This window comes from Equus asinus, chromosome 8, assembly GCF_041296235.1.
Source record: "Equus asinus isolate D_3611 breed Donkey chromosome 8, EquAss-T2T_v2, whole genome shotgun sequence".
Classification (NCBI taxonomy): Eukaryota; Metazoa; Chordata; class Mammalia; order Perissodactyla; family Equidae; genus Equus; species Equus asinus.
In genome coordinates, this window is record NC_091797.1 from 64,237,550 (window position 1) to 64,257,299 (window position 19,750).

General features: G+C 46.0%; 1 long non-coding RNA gene across 4 annotated transcripts; it reads right to left on the reverse strand.

Annotated features, from left to right (window-relative positions):
- Positions 1–577: 577 nt before the first annotated feature.
- On the reverse strand, positions 578–18,119 carry LOC123287030 (uncharacterized). Of its 4 annotated transcripts, none has more exons than XR_011505243.1 (5): positions 17,970–18,119; positions 10,787–10,980; positions 4,923–5,161; positions 4,570–4,743; positions 578–2,420 (listed from the first exon to the last, which is right to left on the reverse strand). It is a non-coding gene; the product is annotated as an uncharacterized lncRNA (long non-coding RNA). The 4 variants fall into 4 exon arrangements; XR_011505244.1 differs by having other exon boundaries at positions 1,374–2,420; positions 4,877–5,161; XR_011505241.1 differs by lacking the exon at positions 578–2,420 and having other exon boundaries at positions 4,402–4,743.
- Positions 18,120–19,750: the final 1,631 nt, after the last annotated feature.

Consider the following 19,750-nt stretch of genomic DNA (forward strand, 5'->3'; position numbering starts at 1 on the left):
AGGCCATCGGTACCCACGGCCTGGGGAGCCACGAAAACATTTCAGGTGGAGTTTGCAAGGACCCCTTTGGTGGAGGGAACACATTTCTTTAGATGAAATTATGAGGAAAGGCAGGAGAAAATGGCTTTCAAATAGACCTATCACCTGGGCATTGGATGTGCATCTAAATTTTGATAAGTGCCAATGCCTTTCAATCCCAGAGAGGCAGAATGTTTCCTGCTGGTTCACCTGCCAATGGTTGTGGCTCCTAACACATTAATGTTATGTCTTTCCGCCTCCTGAAATTCTTTTCAAATCACACTCAGGATTCCATTCTAATGTCCTCTGTGATGTCGTTTTCGACAACCCTGTGCTTGTCAGAAATAATTGATCTTCACTCTGCCCTCTTGAGTAGCTATGCAGAGGTTCCCAACCGACTTCAGATATTAATAACAGATATGTATATATATATATATATATATAGAGAGAGAGAGAGAGAGAGAGAAGTAGTTTTTACAAGGATATTAGAGTGTAGTCTTTAAGCCAAACAGATTTGGTTAATACCTGTTCACGCTACCTGATAAAATACATGTAATTAACTTATGTATACATTTTATTGGTGCACTGTATGCTTTTTATTACAACCTTTAACACAGTCAGTCTTCTATAGGATACTATTCTTTCTTATAGGTTGTAAGCTAATAGAAGAAAGGGATTACTTTTGTTTGTTCTTCACATTAGGCCTAATATATTGAATTGTATCTACAAGCTGCTGAGCAGTCCTGTGAAACCTCCAACATGGTCAGTGAAATTTTATTTATATATGTGTGAACACCATTTTCTGGGAAGAGGGTCCACAGCTTTCTTTAATTTCTCAAAAGAGTCTGAGAGCCTGTAGAAATTAATAACCATTGGCCTAAAGAATCTCATAATGAGCCTGTATATGAAGCAGAATCTGTTTGTAATACATGTGGGTTTGCGGTGCTCATTGTGCACTGATTTGTAGGTTTTTGGATTTGGTTTTTCTGGTATTTGTTGTACTTGAAGTGGGGCACATGAAGACAGCAACTCAGCTATTCTGCGCTGGGGGACATTGCCACTCCTTCCTTGGCTGGCCGTCTGCCAGGGGACTTTTCAGTCCTCAGCGCGGCCGCTGGGAGGTGGACTGAAGCAGGAGCCCACGAGCCGACGGACCCACAGTATTAGCAGCTCCAAGACAGCTTGTTTGGAGGGGACTTGAAATTACTGATCCAAATGAGGTTTGGGGGTTATTGGCGGGTATCAATTATCCGTGACCTTACAGTCCCCCACGGCTACCAATAACTTCACATTGCCTGTAAGCATAAACGATTTCTCTCTCTCTCTCTTTTTTTAAGATTTTATTTTTCCTTTTTCTCCCTAAAGCTCCCCCGGCACATAGCTGTGTATTTTTAGCTGTGGGTCCCTCTAGTTGTGGCACGTGAGATGCCACCCCAGCTTGGCCCGACGATTGGTGCCATGTCCGCGCCCAGGACCTGAACCGGTGAAACCCTGGGCCTCCGAAGCAGAGCATGTGAACCCAACCACGCGGCCACGGGCTGGCCCTGATGATTTCTTTTAATTAAATGCAAAGGGTCAAATTCATAAAGACCGACCAGCCCCAGAAGTCAGTGCTGACCCCATCACCTGGGCTGGGGTTCTGCCCTGGGGAGGAGTTTTAGTTGGTGGGAAGCAGCAGAATTTCATTTTGCTATCCCCTGATCCATAATGGCGTGGAAGTACCTCGGGCTGTCTTTGGGAGAATGTCCCCGAAAAGCACAATGTTGCTCAACAGGAGGGCACCGACATCTCTGTGAAGGACAGGGAGGAGAAGAGCGAGGTGTGTGAGGTTTGAAAAACTCCTAGGGGGCGGTCATGTGTTCCCCTGCTCGTCCCCACCCTACACCAAGAAGAACTGATCCGGGAAGAGTGAAATACTATCTGTGAGGCACATTGTGCTTCTTGGCCGGATGCGTCCTTCTTGTGCCGCGGTCGCCCGGCTGGCACCCAGCAGTAGACTCTACTTGGTGCAGGGTCCGCGACTTGCACAGTCTAACGTTCCCGCTTCCTGGGTTGGTCTTCCCCTTACGTACACCTGCCTGACTCTTCCACTTGCGTGGGGTATGAATTCAGACAGTCAAATGGCAAACAGTGTAACATCTCAAATGATGTTTCTCCCTGGAAAGTAGGAGTATTTTTTTGGAAGGCTCTCTCATTTGCCTCATTTTTGTTGATTGCTGAGTAACAAAACCCAGCTACCTCATCTCCTCTCATGCTGGAGTCTGCTCTCTCTGCTGGAGTTTTCTGTCTCTGCTGAGAGCAAAACAGCTCCGGGAGCTTTTCCAAAGGTTCTGGTATCTCAACAGGCAAAGCCAGGGACTTGACGCCGTTCGGCTGGGCGTGCACCGGGAGAATTCGCCCCACTAGAAAAGGAGAAGGTTTGCTTAACAATAGAACTCTGTGTTTCCCGTTAACTTTCCGGAAAAACAGAAAATAACAGCAAGCTTGGCTCCTTGAATGCAATACCACACTACCACCCACAGCATGGTATACAACATTATTTAGTGCCTTTAGGGCTTTTTATACTGTTTTTGTAAGAAGGCTCAGAAAACCATATAAATGAAGGCACACACGCATCCACAAAGAGCTATTCCTTACAGCAGCAATGTTGGATCTTATAAGCAGCACAAGGCCCAGAGAAGTTAAATAACTTGCTCAAAATCACACAGCCATCAGAGAGACAGCGAACATATTTCTAACTGTGTTTGTTTTCCTCAGGCCTACAGTTTAGCCCTGGGTGTTGCTACTTTTGGCTCTTTTTCCTTTTAATTTTGTTTTGCTCCCAAAAAAAAACCCAAGAAAAAGAATGTTTACACTGAGAGAAAATAATGATGTTTTGTCACTTTGCTCACAGATCTCCAAATCCGAGGGGAATTCTGAGTGAGTGAGTGGCAGGGCCGGGAGCCATGCCCGAGGGCCACGAGCCTGCAACTCCTCCTTCATGCCAGAAGTCGCAGCGACCTGTCATGCCTCCGGCCCTCGTGAGGCCACAGGGCCAGGCACACATTCTCAGCCCCACCAGGGTAGTGCCAGCAGAGGACAAAGGCTCCCATTCAGAGTGAACTGCTCCAGCCGCAGGCCCCGAGTGGCCCCTCTGAAGCTAAGCCACCTTCCTCCGTGCACCCCGCTGCCTTCCGCCCAATTCCAACAGCTTCTCTGAAATCAATCAGGTCAAGGTCAAACGGCCAAGGTGAAGCCAAACCCAGGGAAGCAGATTTAGAGAACTGAACAGACACCTCACTGCCAGCTCACAGTTGTGACTCAGCAGAAATTCTGGAATGAAGAGCCAGATGTAAATGTTTGTGGAAGAGAAGAGAATAGATGCTTGTGGAATTGGCAGTGCATGAACAAACGCCACACTGATGAAGGAGTGAGCGAGTGGGTGAAAGGCTGGGCCCTTCGCTCTGCTGAGCGGCTCTGAGGAAACTTCCTTTAGGTAAGGACTTGGGGGGGATTGGTTGGAGGATGCTTAAAAGTAGGCGCTGACATCCTCGGGGGCCTGGCGGTGGCATTGCCTCCCTCTGCACCACACCCCATGGGGTTGAGCAAACCCTGTGCAGCTGGTTTCTGACTTTGGCGGAGGAGGCAATCCTAAGTAGACTGCCTTGGAGAGGGCTCGTGGCTTCCAGCCATCAGATGACAGATAGAAGCAGAGTGGAGAAGGCGGGAAGAGACGGCTGGCAGGCGTCCAGCCCTGAAGTCGCAGCAGCTAATGATGGGCGGGGAAACCACCTTGCTCCCCGGAAGGAGATGCACTCCTGAAGAGGTTGCGGGGCGTGTCGGTGCTGAGGCCAGGACTGAAGGAGCCCAGGCAGCAACCTGGCTCCTGTGGCCCCACGGGGAGGAAGAGACGTGGGCGGCAGAGATGCTCATCTTGCATTCTGCCCAAATGAGAGCATCAAACATACTCTGCTGAGAACACAGAAGAAGCGAGGGGTCGTAGGGAACCCCATACGGGGTCCCACATGGGTGAGGCAGAGCATTTGGCTTCTGCAGGGCAAAGGAAAACTACTCATTCTGTCCCATTCTGACCAGCCGGCTCAGGGAAGGAGGTGGGGAGAAGCATCACAGAACATTGCTACCTTCTACCACGTAGAGATTCCTTCGGTTGTTTCTTTTAACCCTCCCCCTTTGAAAGTGCAAATAGCCTCTTTAGAAAGTTACGTCAAAGCCTAACTCAGTCCAGATGCCCACTTTGCTTTCCTTCAGCACTCCGGGATCACACGCTCCACTCACCAACATTTACTGGGAATTGTTTGTGGGCAAGGCCTGTGCCAGGTGACAAGGCCAAACAAAGATTAATAGACAATTACTAACACGGTTGTTGCAAGAGTCAGACTTGAGTTTAAACTGTAATTCTGGCTCTCTGCCTTTATTTGGCAAATCTCATCTGTAAAATGGGTATGACAATGACTGCCTTGCAGTGGACACGGGGATTAAATGGTATTCTCATATAGCAACCAGCACGGTGCCCGGCAAGTGACAGGCAGTCTGTAGATGAAGTTCCCCTACCTGTCTCTCCCCTTGAGGGAAGTGGCAGAGTAGCTTGGTGGGAAGGGTGGCGGTGGAGACCACTACTGAATCCCAGATCAGGATGGGCATCTGTTCAGCAACATGCAAGCAATGTGCTCTAGGATCGCAACAGGAGGAGACGGGGGCTGCAGAAAAGGAGCGTTTGAACGGCACCTTGAGGGGAGAGATGGGTTGTGATCATTGAGGGGTAGAGAAGGCAGCATCCCAGGCTAACGGGATAGCACAGACCCAGCTCCAGGAGCCTCACAGCCTGCAGCCTGCTCTGAGGATGGGACTGCCCTGGTACCTGATGTGGCTGGGGAAGGGTGAACGGAGGAGGCAACGGGGCCCACCTAGGGTGGAGCCTTAGGAGACCCCAGTATCATCCCAAGGGCACATCGCACAGGCCTTCAGGGCTTTTCCAGGAGCAGAGGCTGTGCGGGGCCTCACTGTCTGCCTGAAGGCTGTTCCCAAAGCCCGCACTGAGGAGACGTTCTTCAGTGCTCCAGGCCTGTGCTGAGGCCCTTCCTGAGCGCGTTTGCTGCAGCTTGGTGGTTTAATTGGGCTCTTTTGTCCACTGACCAGCTGAATCCTGAAAAGTATTAAAAGAAATATATTAAGCAACGGCTTGAAGCAATTCCGTTCCTTTGGGCATTAGTCAGACTCTCGATGTACAATGTCAAGTTGTGAACACGACCCAAACTGCAAAGATATCAAAGAGGACAAGTGGGACACAAAAGAGATCAAGGACAGGGGATGGTCCTGGTCAGGAAAGGCCAAGAATGGAGGTGACCTGGGAGGAGAAGGCTGAAGATCAGCATCATCATTCTTTTCTACATAGACAATTCTCACTGGATTAGAAGGGATTTTCTTCCCTCTCTTGAAGACTAGAGAAAAGTGAAAGTCAAGCAGCATCGATTGGGGCTGCCCACGGGGTCCTCCTTTGCCCCATCTGCCCTGACCACCACGACAGATGAGTAGACAGCGGTTTGTGCAAACTCTCGGCACTGTCTCTAAGTCCGCTCGTGAGACCAGGATGGAGCACAGACAATTGACAGGGGTGTGAAGTTAGGGATGACCTTGAATTGGCTCTAACGAATCCTTTAAAGACTAAGGCATTTGCGAGCTTCACATGAGTTCCGTCTTCACTGCTCTTCGCAGCACATCACTTGAGGCACACCAGGGGGCTGTGGCGGAGAAGTGTTGGTTTATACCACTAACTCTGAGCATTCCTGAGCAGCCAGGTCCCCCAGGGAAGAGCACAAGGCAAGACCCCAAACCAGGAGACATCATGAGGGCACTGCCTGGTGCCTGAAGGCTGGAGAAGAGAGAATCTCAGAAAGGGAGGTAAAAAGCGGAAATCGAGGCCAACTGAAACTTCCAAGTGTTACCTCGTTCTCCTCCAGACTCTGGTTCTCAGTGCATTTTTACAAGCAGAAGGGTGGAAGAGGGTGACCGGGGCCAGAGGCAAATGTGGACTCATTGCCCAGTGTCTGATGCATAGTAAGTGTTCAGTAAGTGTGTGCTGGAGGCATAATTGCCTGGGAGTCAGCTGGAGGCTGATTTTTGCCAATTCCCTTCCTCTCCTCCTTCATTCCCCTCCCCATCTTTCCTATGAAGGAGGGAAGAGGCTGGTGCACTAGTCCCTAAGTAGGAGAGTCCCTTTTCCTCACTTTAATTGTTGTGAACTGCTTCTGGGGAGCAATATTCAGAAACCTAGGGCGGCTTTAGCAAGAGGCTGGCCCCAGGGGAACAGGTGTGCCCTAAACAGAAGGTGTGCAGGAAGCTGCTTCTGCTCTGGCACGTGATGGAAAGCTCAGCTGGCTGGATTTATGACAGCCTGGGCCCACCGGGGAGACCAGACGCTGGCACATCCTGTGGGCATCGGACCGGCCCTGTTCCTGAAGAGCCTGTGGAAGCAATACATCGATTAGCGAACCGAGCAGGAATGTGCAGTTTTCATTCAGTATTTCATCCTCACCACCGGGGAGCTGGTACTGTTAGTCCTGTTTTACATACGAAGAAACTGCGATGCCGTGAGGCTGGGTCAGGCGGCTAAGAATGACAGAGCCTTGGTTTCAATGCCCCAGCTTTCCCTCACCCCAGGCTACTTCTGGAGAAACAGCCAGCCTCGGTCTGGGGTGTGTTAGATCAACGTTCCCCAAGAAAGCCCCTGGAGCATCTACTTCAGGACCACCTGCGGAGCTCATTAAAAGCGCAGATTTCAGGACCCTGTCCCAGCCATGCTGGTTGAGACTGATAGAGGAGAGGGCTGAGGGGAACCTCTGGCTGCAGTTGGGAACGTGGCTAACAGCTTCCCCAGGATGCCCCAGCCATGAGATTCATTTCACTGTGCTTTCAAAGAGGCCTTAAAGGAGGGATAGCAAATTGACAAAGTTGCTTCTCCAGCAGAAGATTCACGAACAGGAAGTAATTCAGTCAAATCTAGGTCCATTAGCACATGTGTTGTGTGGCCCCTTCTAAACAGATGTGTTGATTCCAATGTGCCTGCCATTCTCCTCTTGACCCTGAATGCAAACAGAAAACCAGAGGGTCAGGGGTCTGAAGCAGGTTTTGCGGAACCTCAATTGCCCTTGTGTCTCGGCTCCACTTCACTCAGCTACTACAAGGGGATTTCTAACCTTGCTCATGGAGTTTCCGCATCAGTCAGGATTCTGTAACTACTGGAAAAACCCTGCCTCAAATAGGCTTAAGTAATAAGGAGAAGTATTCTCTCCAGCACAAGGAGCTCAGACTGGGTCTCCAGAGTTGGTTCATTCAGTCGTTTCACAATTTCAGAACAGGCCAGCTTCTTTCTGCTCGGCCGTCCCCAGGGTGGGCTTTATCCCCAGACTGGTGGAAAGACGGGCTGCAGCAGCCCAGGCATCGTAGATCCACAATCTCCATATAAGACAGCAAACTCTCCCAGAAGCCCCCGGCAGAGGTCCCCTTGGGTCTCAGACTAACAAGCCTAACAAACCCATCTTAAACCAGCTGCTGGCAAAGGAAGAGGGGAACACCGCCACTGGCTTTGACCTCTCAGGATCTGCCTGTGGGCCAGGGCCGGAGTCGAGGCTGGGGCCTCCCCTGAAACATGCACAGATGAGGAAAGAGATCTTAGCAGCAAAAGCAGGATTCTGCTCCAAAGGAGGACAGGTGTGTACAGGAAACAGATGTTGGACAAGCAACCAAACTGTGAAGCCATAGCTTCTTTTCTAGAAGGGACCTGGTCTGGAGAAGTGACTACATGTAGGAAATCCCCAGGGCATCTACTACCCTAAAGAAGAGGACAGGATTTCTGTGCCCACCACTGATACAAGTGAAATTAAGCCTCCTCTGCTCTCTGCTCCTCTTGCCTACTTCCCATCCCAGGATGGGCGTTCTGGAAGCAGACACAGGCAGCGATTAGGGAGGGCAGAGAACGTCAGAGGGAAAGCAGCAGAAATTTACCTTTTGTTTGTGTCCCACCAATTCCTTCCAGGGGATAGCCATATCCTATGTTGTCCATACGAGGTAAACTTTTGACATCTCTGAAAAATAAGGTGATCTCCATGGAGCCTGGAGCTTCTTTCTATTGTAGAAAACCAAGCAGAGTGCCTTGAACGTGCAGATACTCGACAAAGATTTGTTGGATGAATGAACAAGTGGCTGGATGAATGGATGGGATGTTCGACCAGCACAGCCCCACGTGCTTTCCCCTCAGACTCCTTGCAAATGATGATGAGTGCTCTAAAGAATGCTGCTGGTGAGGTCAGCGGCAGAGCTGGGACTGCGGCCTTGCGGAGCTGTGATCTGGTCCAAACCCTCAGTGCATTCTGGACACGGTCTGCGGGGACTGCAGCTGAGGTCAGCTCCTGGCATCAGTTCAACCGTACGCCATGGCGATGAGGAAAACAATGACCGGTCAGAGCTCTGTCTCGACAGGCGCCCTCTGTGCACGGGCCCTCTGCACTTGTCCAGGCTAAGCTGCCCCTCCAGGGGCCTCCAGGCACCCACACTGGGAGTTGGTTTTCAAGTCTATCTGCTTGACCCAGTCTCAGGGCTTGGTGAGTCCCAGTGGAGGGCTGTATTTTTTTCTACGAGCTCTAATATACGGAGTGAAACTCCCTTATTTAAATTTAGATAAATTTTTATTAGAAAATATTTTTGTTGAAAATATTTCAGAAGTCCAAAAACAAGGCGTCAGCAGGGTTGGTTCCTTCGTTTTTTTTAAAAAAAATTTAATTATAGTGAAATACACCTAACAGAAAATTAACAATTTTGACCATTTTTAAGTGTACGGTTCAGTAGTGTGCATATATATATACAGTAATGTATATTATATACATATAGCATATATATAATATATATACGTGTTGTTGTTGTGCAACCAATTTTAGATAAATTTTTGATTGAGGTATAATTACTACAGAAAAGTGCACAAATCCTAAATGAACAGCTCGATGAATTTTCACAAAGTGAACATTCCTGTGTAAGCCAATCCAGATCAGAAAACAGGATATTATCAACACTCAAGAAGCCCTCCACATGCCCCTCCCAGTCACTACCCACCCACCTCCAAAAAGTAACCATGATCTTACTTCTACGGCCATAGAAGTGAGTTTGCCTGTTATTGGACTCTATATTAAAGGAATTAACACAGCATGTGCTCTTTTATGTCTGGTTTCTTTTGTTCAAAGTTGTGTTTGAGAGAGTCCTCCATGTTGTGGTAACAGTTGTTTGTTCCTTTTCATTGCTGTATAGTATTCCATTGAATGAATATAGAACACTTTATGCATTCTGTTGTTGATGAACACTTGGTTTGTCTTCAGTTAGGAGCTATAATGAATAAGATTCATTATGAACATTTCTGTGCATGTCTTTTGGTGCACATTTGTAACACAAACCTAAGAGTAGAATTGCTGGATCACAGGCTTTGCATGTGTTCAAATTTAGTAGATACCATCAGAGAAATTTCCAACGTGGTTGTACGAGTTTACATTCTCACCAGCAGTGTATTGGAGTTCTAATTACTTTGCATCTTTACCAACTGTTGATATAGTTTGTCTTTTTAATATTATCCATTTTGGCAGGTATGTGGTGAAATCTCACTGGAGCTTTAATTTACTTTTCCCTGATGAACAGTAATGTTGAATACTTTTTCACATGCCTCTTGGCAATTTGGATACCTTCTTGGATGAGGCAACTGTTCCAGACTTACCTTTTTTAAAAGTTGACTTATCTGTCATTTTCTTATTGATTTGTAGGATTTCTTTATATATTCTGGGCACAAGTCTTTTGTTGAATATACATATCGCAAATCTCTCCTCCCACTCTGTGGTTTGTCTTTTCAATCTCTCCCCTAATAGTGTGTCTTTTGTTGATCAGAAGTTCTTAATTGTAATGCAGTCCAGATTATCAGTCTTTCCTTTAAGATCAGTGCTTTTGGGGCTGGCCCAGTGGCATAGTGGTTAAGTTTGTGTGCTCCACTTTGGCAGCCCAGGGTCTGTAGGTTTGGATCCCAGGTGTGGACTTAGCACCACTCCTCAAGCCATGCTGTGGCAGCATCCCACATAAAATAGAGGAAGAGTGGCAATAGATGTTAGCTCAGTCCAATCTTCCTCACAAAAAGAAAAAAAAAAATCAGTGCTTTTTGTTTGTCCTGTCTGAGAAATATTTGTCTATGGCAAGAGTCATGAAGATATTTTCCTATATCATTTTATAGTGCTTTATTGTTTTACCCTTCACATTTAAATCTACAATCCACCCTGGAATTGATTTTCATATGGCATGAGGTAGAATCATTCTTCTTTTTTTAAACTCGGCATTGCTTCTTTCAAAAACCATTCATTATAATGTTTCAAGCTAAATAATTTGGACATGCCAGAGAAGCCTGTCTTTCAGGGAACAACCTTCATATTTATTTTCTCCCTGGTTTGAGCAAAGACTTTTTACCCAACTTGTAAAAAGAAGAAATCGAGATAAGCTAAGCTCATTTGATCAACAATTATGCAAGCGTTAGGGAGCGGTTGGTGTGCCCCAGAACTTCATCCTCATGAACAGGGTGCACTACTCTAGTTCACGCTCTTCCTGGTGTTTATTTTTCTAAAAGTGAAAATAACTATTTCCCTTTCACTTGAAGTAAAATGCCTGGATCTGTGAGTTCCCGACTTGCTCTACAAAATTTAAAGAGCTGTGGGTCACCTGCCTGTCATTCATCTTTGTAACTCACTCTTACCTGGCTCAGGATGATGCGTGGTCTCTGGTCAGATGACTGTCTGCTGCGTTGCCTTTGATCAGGGGCTCTTCTCCTCAGGTTAGTTCACTCACTCGCTAGGTCATCAAGCTGTCTTCTGCATAGCGGAGGAAGCCCCTCGTCACACCGTGCTTTAGCCAGGATCTATCTCAGCGGTTGAAGTGGCTGGTGACATCCTGTGAGACAGAGAGCTGCTCTGAGTGTGTGTCATTCTCTCCTCTCTCCTTCAGTACGGCTTGAACACCTTTGTCCCCCCGCCCCGTTAGCCTGATGGACTTGGCGTCGTATTGTTTGTGGGGCGTCACTTCTCCCTTGGTGCACAGTGCCACACTTTCTCTTTCTCCCTCTGTTCACTTTTTATGCCCACTATACATAATCTTCAATAGCTTTATTGGGCTGCCATTTTGTTTTGAAAGTGATCTTGCTCTTTTTAAAGAGTCGTTTTATCTTTTAGCAAAAACTCATCTTTTTAGAGTTTTAGGGCTTTTGTTATTAGTTTGTTTGGTTCCATGACACTCTCCCTCCCAAAACAAGGGCAAAAATTTTACAAGGCGTGCTTCTGAAAAAGTAACATTAAATTAACTTGGTTTTGAGAAAAGGTCAAGAAATTTGCAATATCACAGCATAATGTAATGGAAATATCACTCGATAGGAGTCAGCAGAGTTGATGCTAGTCCCAGTTCTGCCATCAACTAATTGCATGCCCTGACCTTACTGTTTTGGGTCTCAGTTTCCTTGTCAGTTAAATGAAGGAATTGGCTCTCTGAGGGCACTTTCAGCTCTCATATTGTGGATTTCTCTGCAAATGGATACAGTCGAGGTTAAAAAGTCAGGAGTATGAATCAGCCATACAGGTTTAGTTTAACTTTCTTAAGGCTTTATATTTTTTAAATTTATATATGGAGACATTCTTTTTTTTTTTTTTTAACAGGAGAAAATCAAACACATTTAATAACAGGTATACATGGGAGTAACCCAGGAAAACTGAGTAACTCACCAAAATGGCTGAAGCCACCACCTTACATATCGTCTTCAGCTAAAGACAAAGGAAGATGTTGTGGGTAGTGGTTTGGGACTTCAAAGGGGAGGAAAGCAATTCACATCGAGATGGAAAAGCAAATGTCTGGTAAACAAATGTTTGCTAGGCCATCTGTGGACAATGAGAGAGAACTTTGATTAAAAAAAAAAAATGGGCCTTGCTAGGTGTCTTCCTGTCTACCACACCTAGAGTTATCTATGGCAATAGCTTTCCTGGAACAGGCCTTCTATTTAAATTTCTTTTGGCAGTTGAGGGGAAGGTCAAAGTTCCTTTTTGAGCCTTTTGTTCTTAAAGATAATCAAGCCAAAGAGACACATTTTGGAGTGGCAAATTCTGATGCCCCACTTCAGCAATATCCATGTACAATTCCTGTGGTCACAATGACTATTTTCCAAAGTTGTTGTATTCATTTCCTAGGGCTACCATGACAATATACCACAGATTCTGTGTTCTGGGGACCAGATGTCTGAGATCAAGTTGTTGGCAGGGTCATGCTCCCTGTGAAGGCCATAAGAAAGGATGTATTGCATTCCTCTCCTAGCTTCTGGTAGTTTCTTGGCTTGTGGCAGCATAACTCCAATCTTTACATGGTGTTCTGCTGTATGTGTGTATGTCTCTCTGTCCAAATATCCCATTTTTTTTTTATTAATGTTATGATAGATTACAACCTTGTGAGATTTCAGTTGTACATTTTTGTTAGTCATGTTGTGGGTACACCACTTCCCCCTTTGTGCCCTCCCCCCACCCCCCCTTTTCCCTGGTAACCACCGATCAGATCTCCTTGTCAATATACTAACTTCCACCTATGAGTGGAGTCATATAGAGTTCGTCTTTCTCTGACTGGCTTATTTCGCTTAACATAATACCCTCGAGGTCCATCCACGTTGTTGTGAATGGGCCAATTTTGTCTTTTTTTATGGCTGAGTAGTATTCCATTGTGTATATATACCACATCTTCTTTATCCAATCATCAGTTTCTGGGCATGTAGGCTGGTTCCACATCTTGGCTATTGTAAATAATGCTGCGATGAACATAGGGGTGCAACGGACTCTTGAGATTTCTGATATCAGGTTCTTAGGATAGATACCCAGTAATGGGATGGCTGGGTCATAGGGTATTTCTATTTTTAACTTTTTGAAAAATCTCCATACTGTTTTCCATAGTGGCTGTACCAGTTTGCATTCCCACCAACAGTGTATGAGGGTTCCTTTTTCTCCACAACCTCTCCAACATTTGTCACTCTTGGTTTTGGATGTTTTTGCCAATCTAACGGGTGTAAGGTGATATCTTAGTGTAGTTTTGATTTGCATTTCCCTGATGATTAGCAATGATGAACATCTTTTCATGTGTCTATTGGCCATATTCATATCTTCTTTTGAGAAATGTCTGTTCATGTCCTCTGCCCATTTTTTGATCGGGTTGTTTGTTTTTTTGTTGTTAAGCAGTGTGAGTTTTTTGTATATTATGGAGATTAACCCTTTGTCAGATAAGTGGCTTGTAAATATTTTTTCCCAATTTGTGAGCTGTTTTTTTGTTTCAATCCTGTTTTCCCTTGCCTTGAAGAAGCTCTTTAGTCTGATGAAGTCCCATTTGTTTATTCTTTCTATTGTTTCCCTCAACTGAGGAGTTATAGTGTCTGAAAAGATTCTTTTGAGACTGATGTCAAAGAGTGTTCTGCCTATATTCTCTTCCAAAAGACTTATTGTCTCAGGCCTAATCTTTAGGTCTTTGATCCATTTTGAGTTTATTTTGGTGTGTGGTGAAAAAGAATGGTCAATTTTCAATCTTTTGCATGTGGCTGTCCAGTTTTCCCAGCACTATTATATGGAGACATTCTTAGAAGAGAAGTCACTCTTACTAAATTTCATCACAGACACACACACACACACAAAATGCAAAGTAATGCAAAGTCCAAGTAATGGCTTACTCAGACTTAGTAGTATTCAACATAATGATAAAAAGCCAAGTACAAAAGGTCTTTAGATAAATTTTTGGCATTAATTTCAAATTTGATCTATTAATTTATAGTGCATAGAATCCTTTAAATGTTGAGGAACATTTCAATTTTTAAAAATATTTCACTTGGGTTTGTTGAAAATACATTTTGAAATTAGATGTATAGATTCCACTATTATTTCCCTCTTTTGGTAGGTAGTTTAAAAATATATACATTTTCAAGCTCTGGTGATATACGTTTCCGGGGAGTGTTTCCTATGTCAACACACAAATACGGGTCATTTTCTATGCACCAGGCATTGCAGAGAGTCAAAGACACAATATAAGACATGACTGTTGTCTTTAGGAAGTGCACAAGCCCCCTGGACAAATAAGACTTAAAGAGGTGAAAAGGTAAACCACAAGAAAAATGTAAATAATGATTAAAGACCAGGATTCCCAGGCATTTATTTTTTTTTTTTTTAGAATCTGATAAAGTGATTCTCAAGTTTATCGGGAAGAAAAAATGGCCAAGAACTGCCGAGAAAAACTTGAAAAGAATAATAAGCAGCGATTGGGACAAGGGAGTGCTTATGCCACCAGGTATCCAAAAGAAATATAAAACTATTGCAATTACAAAAAGTGCAATGGGGGCTGGCCCAGTGAGGCAGTGGTTGTGTTCATGCACTCCACTTCAGTGACCTGGGCTTTGCAGGCTCAGATCCCAGGTGCAGACCCAGCACGACTTGTCAGGCCACGCTGTGGTGGCGTCCTACTTAAAACAGAGGAAGACTGGCACAGATGGTAGCTCAGCGACAATCTTCCTCACAAAAAAAAGAGAAAAAAGAAACATTCAGTGGTAAACTGGACCAACAATATGAACAGGGAAAAAAAAATAAACAGTAACCCTGGGAAAAAAAATTCAACTCCACCAGTAATCAAAGTGTGCAAAATCAAAATAGGCAGATATCATGTGCACTCATCATACTCGCAAAGAGGAAAAAGAATGTGATGTGTTGTTGGTGAATTTGTGCTAAAATATGCACTCACTGGTATGTGACATTTTGGTGCACCATAATAAACCAATGAACGTCCAGATTTTGAAAATTACCAAGTAAATGCACACAGATATCCTTATTCTTCAGCCTCCCATCTCCATCATAAATGCTCATCCCATTTTTGCCTCTATCCCTCCCCAGCCTACCTTCTCCTTACCTCATCTCTAAACCTAATCCCATTCCTAAGCCTCACTTCATCTCTCACTCTTCACTGTAACTTCTACTCTTTTTTTTTTTTTTTTTAAAGATTTTATTTTTTCCTTTTTCTCCCCAAAGACCCCCCGGTACATAGTTGTGTATTCTTCGTTGTGGGTTCTTCTAGTTGTGGCATGTGGGACGCTGCCTCAGCGTGGTCTGATGAGCAGTGCCATGTCCGCGCCCAGGATTCGAACTAACGAACACTGGGCCGCCTGCAGCGGAGCGCGCGAACTTAACCACTCGGCCACGGGGCCAGCCCCTGTAACTTCTACTCTTAAACTTGTATATGCAAGAGCCTTCCTTGCAACATATATTAGTGAGCCTTTGCTGTGTAACAAACTACCCCAAATCTTACAGCAGACATTTAATTAGCTGAAGATTCTGTGGGTTAGCTGGGTGGTTCTTCTCATCTGGCTTGGCTTGTCCAATTCCTGCTGGGCTCTGTCACGTGTCTGTGGTCAGCTGGTGAGTTGGCTGGCCACTGGATGATCCAGGGTAACCTCACTCACAGGTCTGGCAGTTGGCAAGCTGTCAGCAGGGGTGATATCTCATCATCCACCAGGCTAGCCTGGGCTTCTTTACATGGTGGCAATTGTAGGGTTCCTAAGAACAACTAGAGAGCCATCCCCAGTGTGCAAGCACACTCAAGTCTCTGCTTGTGTACACTCGCTAACATTGCATTGGCCACAGCAAGTCACACGGCCCTGAGGGTTGGAGAAATAGACTCCCTATCTTCTTTTTTTTTAAAGATTGGCACCTGAGCTAACAACTGTTGCCAATCTTTTTTTTTTTCTTTTCTTTCTGCTTTTTCTCCCCAAATCCCCGTAGTACATAGTTGTATATTTTAGTTGTGGGTCGTTCTAGTTGTGGCATGTGGGACAGCGCCTCAGAGTGGTCTGCTGAGTGGTGCCATGTCCACACCCAGGATCTGAACCAGCAAAGCCCTGGGCTGCCACAGCGGAGTGCGCGAACTTAACCACTCAGCCACGGGGCCGGCCCCCTAGACTCCATATCTGGACAAGAGGCAAATACTACGTGGGCAGATTTTGCAATCTGCCACACAACATTATTTAATAATGAACTTTAGAAAATATCTAAATGTCCAAAAATAGAGAAATGGTCAACTAAAACATAGTTCAATCTTACAATGGACAATGCATGATATTATAGGAAAAAATTTGATATATGAAGATGACTTATGAAAATACAAAACAAAATGTGTTACATAAAACCACTTCAGTGAAAAAAAAATGGGAAAAATGACCAGAAGGACAAAAGCTAAAATGTTATCACCCCTATGGCTGGATAGAAGGGTTCTGAGAGCTCTGTTTCCTTGTACTTCCCAGTTTTCTGACTTCTCCAACAGAGCTAGTGAGGTAGTGCTGGGCGGTGGTTACAGTAAAGGTTGGTGTGGCCTCAAGCTCCAGCTCTGCCCCTCATTACCTGGGGGACCACAGGGAAGTTACTGAAGCTCGTCAAGCCTCAGTTTATTTATCCATAAAATGGGGTGACAATAATGCCCACCTTGCAATGCTGTCATGAGTATTAAATGAGATAGTTGTGAAAATAGTTGTGAGATAGATGTGAAGAGCTTTGCACATAACAATTGGTCAAGAAACAGTACATCAAAATCCATTATTTTTCTAATTTAAAGTAACAATAAATATTGTTTTTAAACCATAGTTTGAAAAACATAAATTTATAATAGTATTTGTATTTACTTAGCACCCATTGATTGGGGAAATACATGATAAAAAGGGTCAACAACTTTTAGGAATGCTTTCTATTAGATTTGTATTTTGTTAATCCCACTAATACCAATATGAAAAATCGTGGTACATATGACACATGAGAAATTTTTACTAAGCCCACATATGATGTGCACCGTGCAGAGGGCTCAGAAGCCTGCCAGTGATTTTTGTCTCACAGGCTGGGAGCCAATTATTTGAGACAACAAAAAAAAATGATGTAACAGAGCAGAGCCTGATCAATTGCCAATTAAATCATCTAGGCAGTAAATGGATAATGCTGGTAGTCTAATACTTTTTCAACTACACTGAAGGCTTTTTCTCCATTACTAATGGCACCAGGAATTTTTACGAGCCCCTAAATGTAACCAGCCTGGTTGATCTTCCTGGCTTTCCTTTCTTGGTTGAGACTCTGTCCCCGGGGGGCTCCTAGGAAGCACTGACCTCCTGCGGTCGATGTTTTTAGATTTTCCGAGTTTGATTAGTATGGAGTCCACAGCAAACAGCCCAGCTTATTTTGTCCCCAGCATTCCTCCCAATGTCCTTTGCTCCCTGAATCATGCTAAAACAAAACAAAGTGCTACGTGGGTGAGATGCTTGCTTCTTTCAGCAAACCATCCAAAGAATGCCTGTTGACAACAGTGTCACCGTGGAAGTTCCTGAGAAGGCGTGCCTGTCCTTAGTGACAGGAACGTTGGCCTGTGGGACAGAAGCCCAGCCCTTCTTGCCTTTCAGGGCACCTCCTCTTATGACCATTCCACAGGTTTTCTACTTGCTGCACTAAAACAGTACTGCCCTCTCTTTTCTTTGGATGAATCTGATAAAACTTTATGATTTTCCCTCTCAGCCTTATCATTCTGGACAGGAGAGGCCACATTTGTGTTTCCTTTTATAGAAGGCTGTCCCTCATTTGGATTCTCGTAGATCCCTCTACTCCGACCTTCTGGAGAGCCCTGGAAAGTGTCACCCCACCTAGTGTGATAACTATCGCGCCGGCAAAGCTGGCTTTTCTGCATGCACCATATCCTGACGGAGGGTTTTGTTCTCTTCCTGATTTGGGTCACAACTAGACATTGAGGAAGCAGCTTCAGGAAAGACTCTGCAAGGCGCCAAGGTCCTCTTCTTAGACAGCTGTGAACCCAACCCCGCGTCATGACACCCTGGGTGGTAAGACCTGGAGTAGTACCTCCCACTTGTCCCGGACGCTCGCCGCTCGTTGCTTCTCTCCTGCTGGCTGGTGACCCCACTTGCTTGTCCTCGTGGGCCTTCCTTAACCCCGGAAAGCCCGCCGCTCTCTCTGTCGGAGCCTTTCCTCTGCGCCCTCCCTCCGCAGGGCGGGGGATGCAGGGGGAAGCGCTTCTGGTCCTAGACCTACTTCCGGGGAAGGAACAGCTCTGCGTAGCCGGCCTGCCCTGGCCTCGGCAGCCCCGGGTGTGAGCGAGCGTGTCCTGGCTCCCTGTGACGAGCCTGCAGAGCCCTATCTGCCTCCAGAGACCCTCCCCCGCGTGCGAGCCTCCCGGAGCCGCCTGCGCAGACTCTGGGTCGGTTCCCCGGGGCTCACAGACGGCCGGGGACTCACGGGGCGCTGCTCTGCCCCAGCACAGCCAGGGCTCCAGCTCTGCCCCGCCTCGCAGCTGGCGCAGCCCACAGAACTGGGGCCACGGCCGCGGCCACCACCGCCCCCGCCAAGGAGACGCCGATCACACTGGTGCTGCGCTCAGCTGTACCAGGGCTTGAGGGCCAAGTTCCCACAGGGCAGTGCTCCCTGTTTAGCCATCTGCTCCTGCTGGCCTCAGGGGCAAACTTTGTTAATTCACCCCAGCTCTGGAGAATTGAGGGAGAGAATGGTGCATTCCTTCCACAAATTGCCTGTATCCTAGATTGTTCTAGTGCTTGGTGCTGCAGCTCTGTAAATTCAAATAAACCCGAAGCCACGTTCCTCCAGATATACGAAGACATCAGGGTGGCTGGTCAGGGTAAATTCCAGTATTAGCAATATGCTATGCCTAGAATTAATTTTCTTCTCTGATCTTTGTGATCTGGAGTTGTATAAGATTCTAGACTCCCAGGGCCATCACACACAATTTGCGCGTTATACACTGCACAAATCCCAAAAGAGACTAAGTGGTGCCTGCTGGAGGTGTTCAGTGCAAAACTTGCACAACTGTTCACAGTGGTCCTGAGTGCTTTCCTAATGATGACTGCCCTCTCTTGGACTCTGCTGTCCTCACTACAATATGGTCCAGTGCATCAGACCTGCTTACCAATCCTTGACCCTCAGGAGGGTCAGAGATCCACCTCCACAGGTGTACTAATTTGCCTTTATAAAAATTTGCAACAGCAAAGAAATACAACTCTAGTCACAGCAGCATTTGAGCCCCAACCATTGTCCTTGCAAAGTATCCTCTTCTACTTGCAAGAACCTCCCATCTCTTCAGATGCTCAAACAGTTGGGAAGAGTGGAGACCAGTAAATCTCAACAATGAATAAGTGCTCCTCCCACCAGAATCCTGCCACACAGCTCAGAACAGGAAATAGAGTCATCGCTAGGGTCACAGCCCCCGGTTTTTCTTGACGTCAGCATCTCTTCCTCTGCTCCCTGGATAGAGACCATCTGTCGAAACTCCCTCCTCCGTCTGTGTCTCCTTTTGTCACTGCTCTAGGGACAGCCAGTGGGGCTCTAGGAATAGCCTCTGCATCTCCATCATTCCTGCAGCTCTCGTGGGCTTTGCGTCTCAGCGGCGTAGGCCATCTCTGGTCACTGCTTGGGCTGTATGCCCACACTTTAGGTGGCTGCCACTAGGGGTCTGCACTTTTTTATTTGTTTGAATAGAGTCACAGTCGGGCTATCTTCAGACAATGAGTTACTGAATAGGGTTAATGATCTAGCATCCACAGATATTCCTGGCACAGTGCGTGGTGCCCACAGAGAAACAGGACTTCAAAGAGTTTATGAGGCTGCTCAGA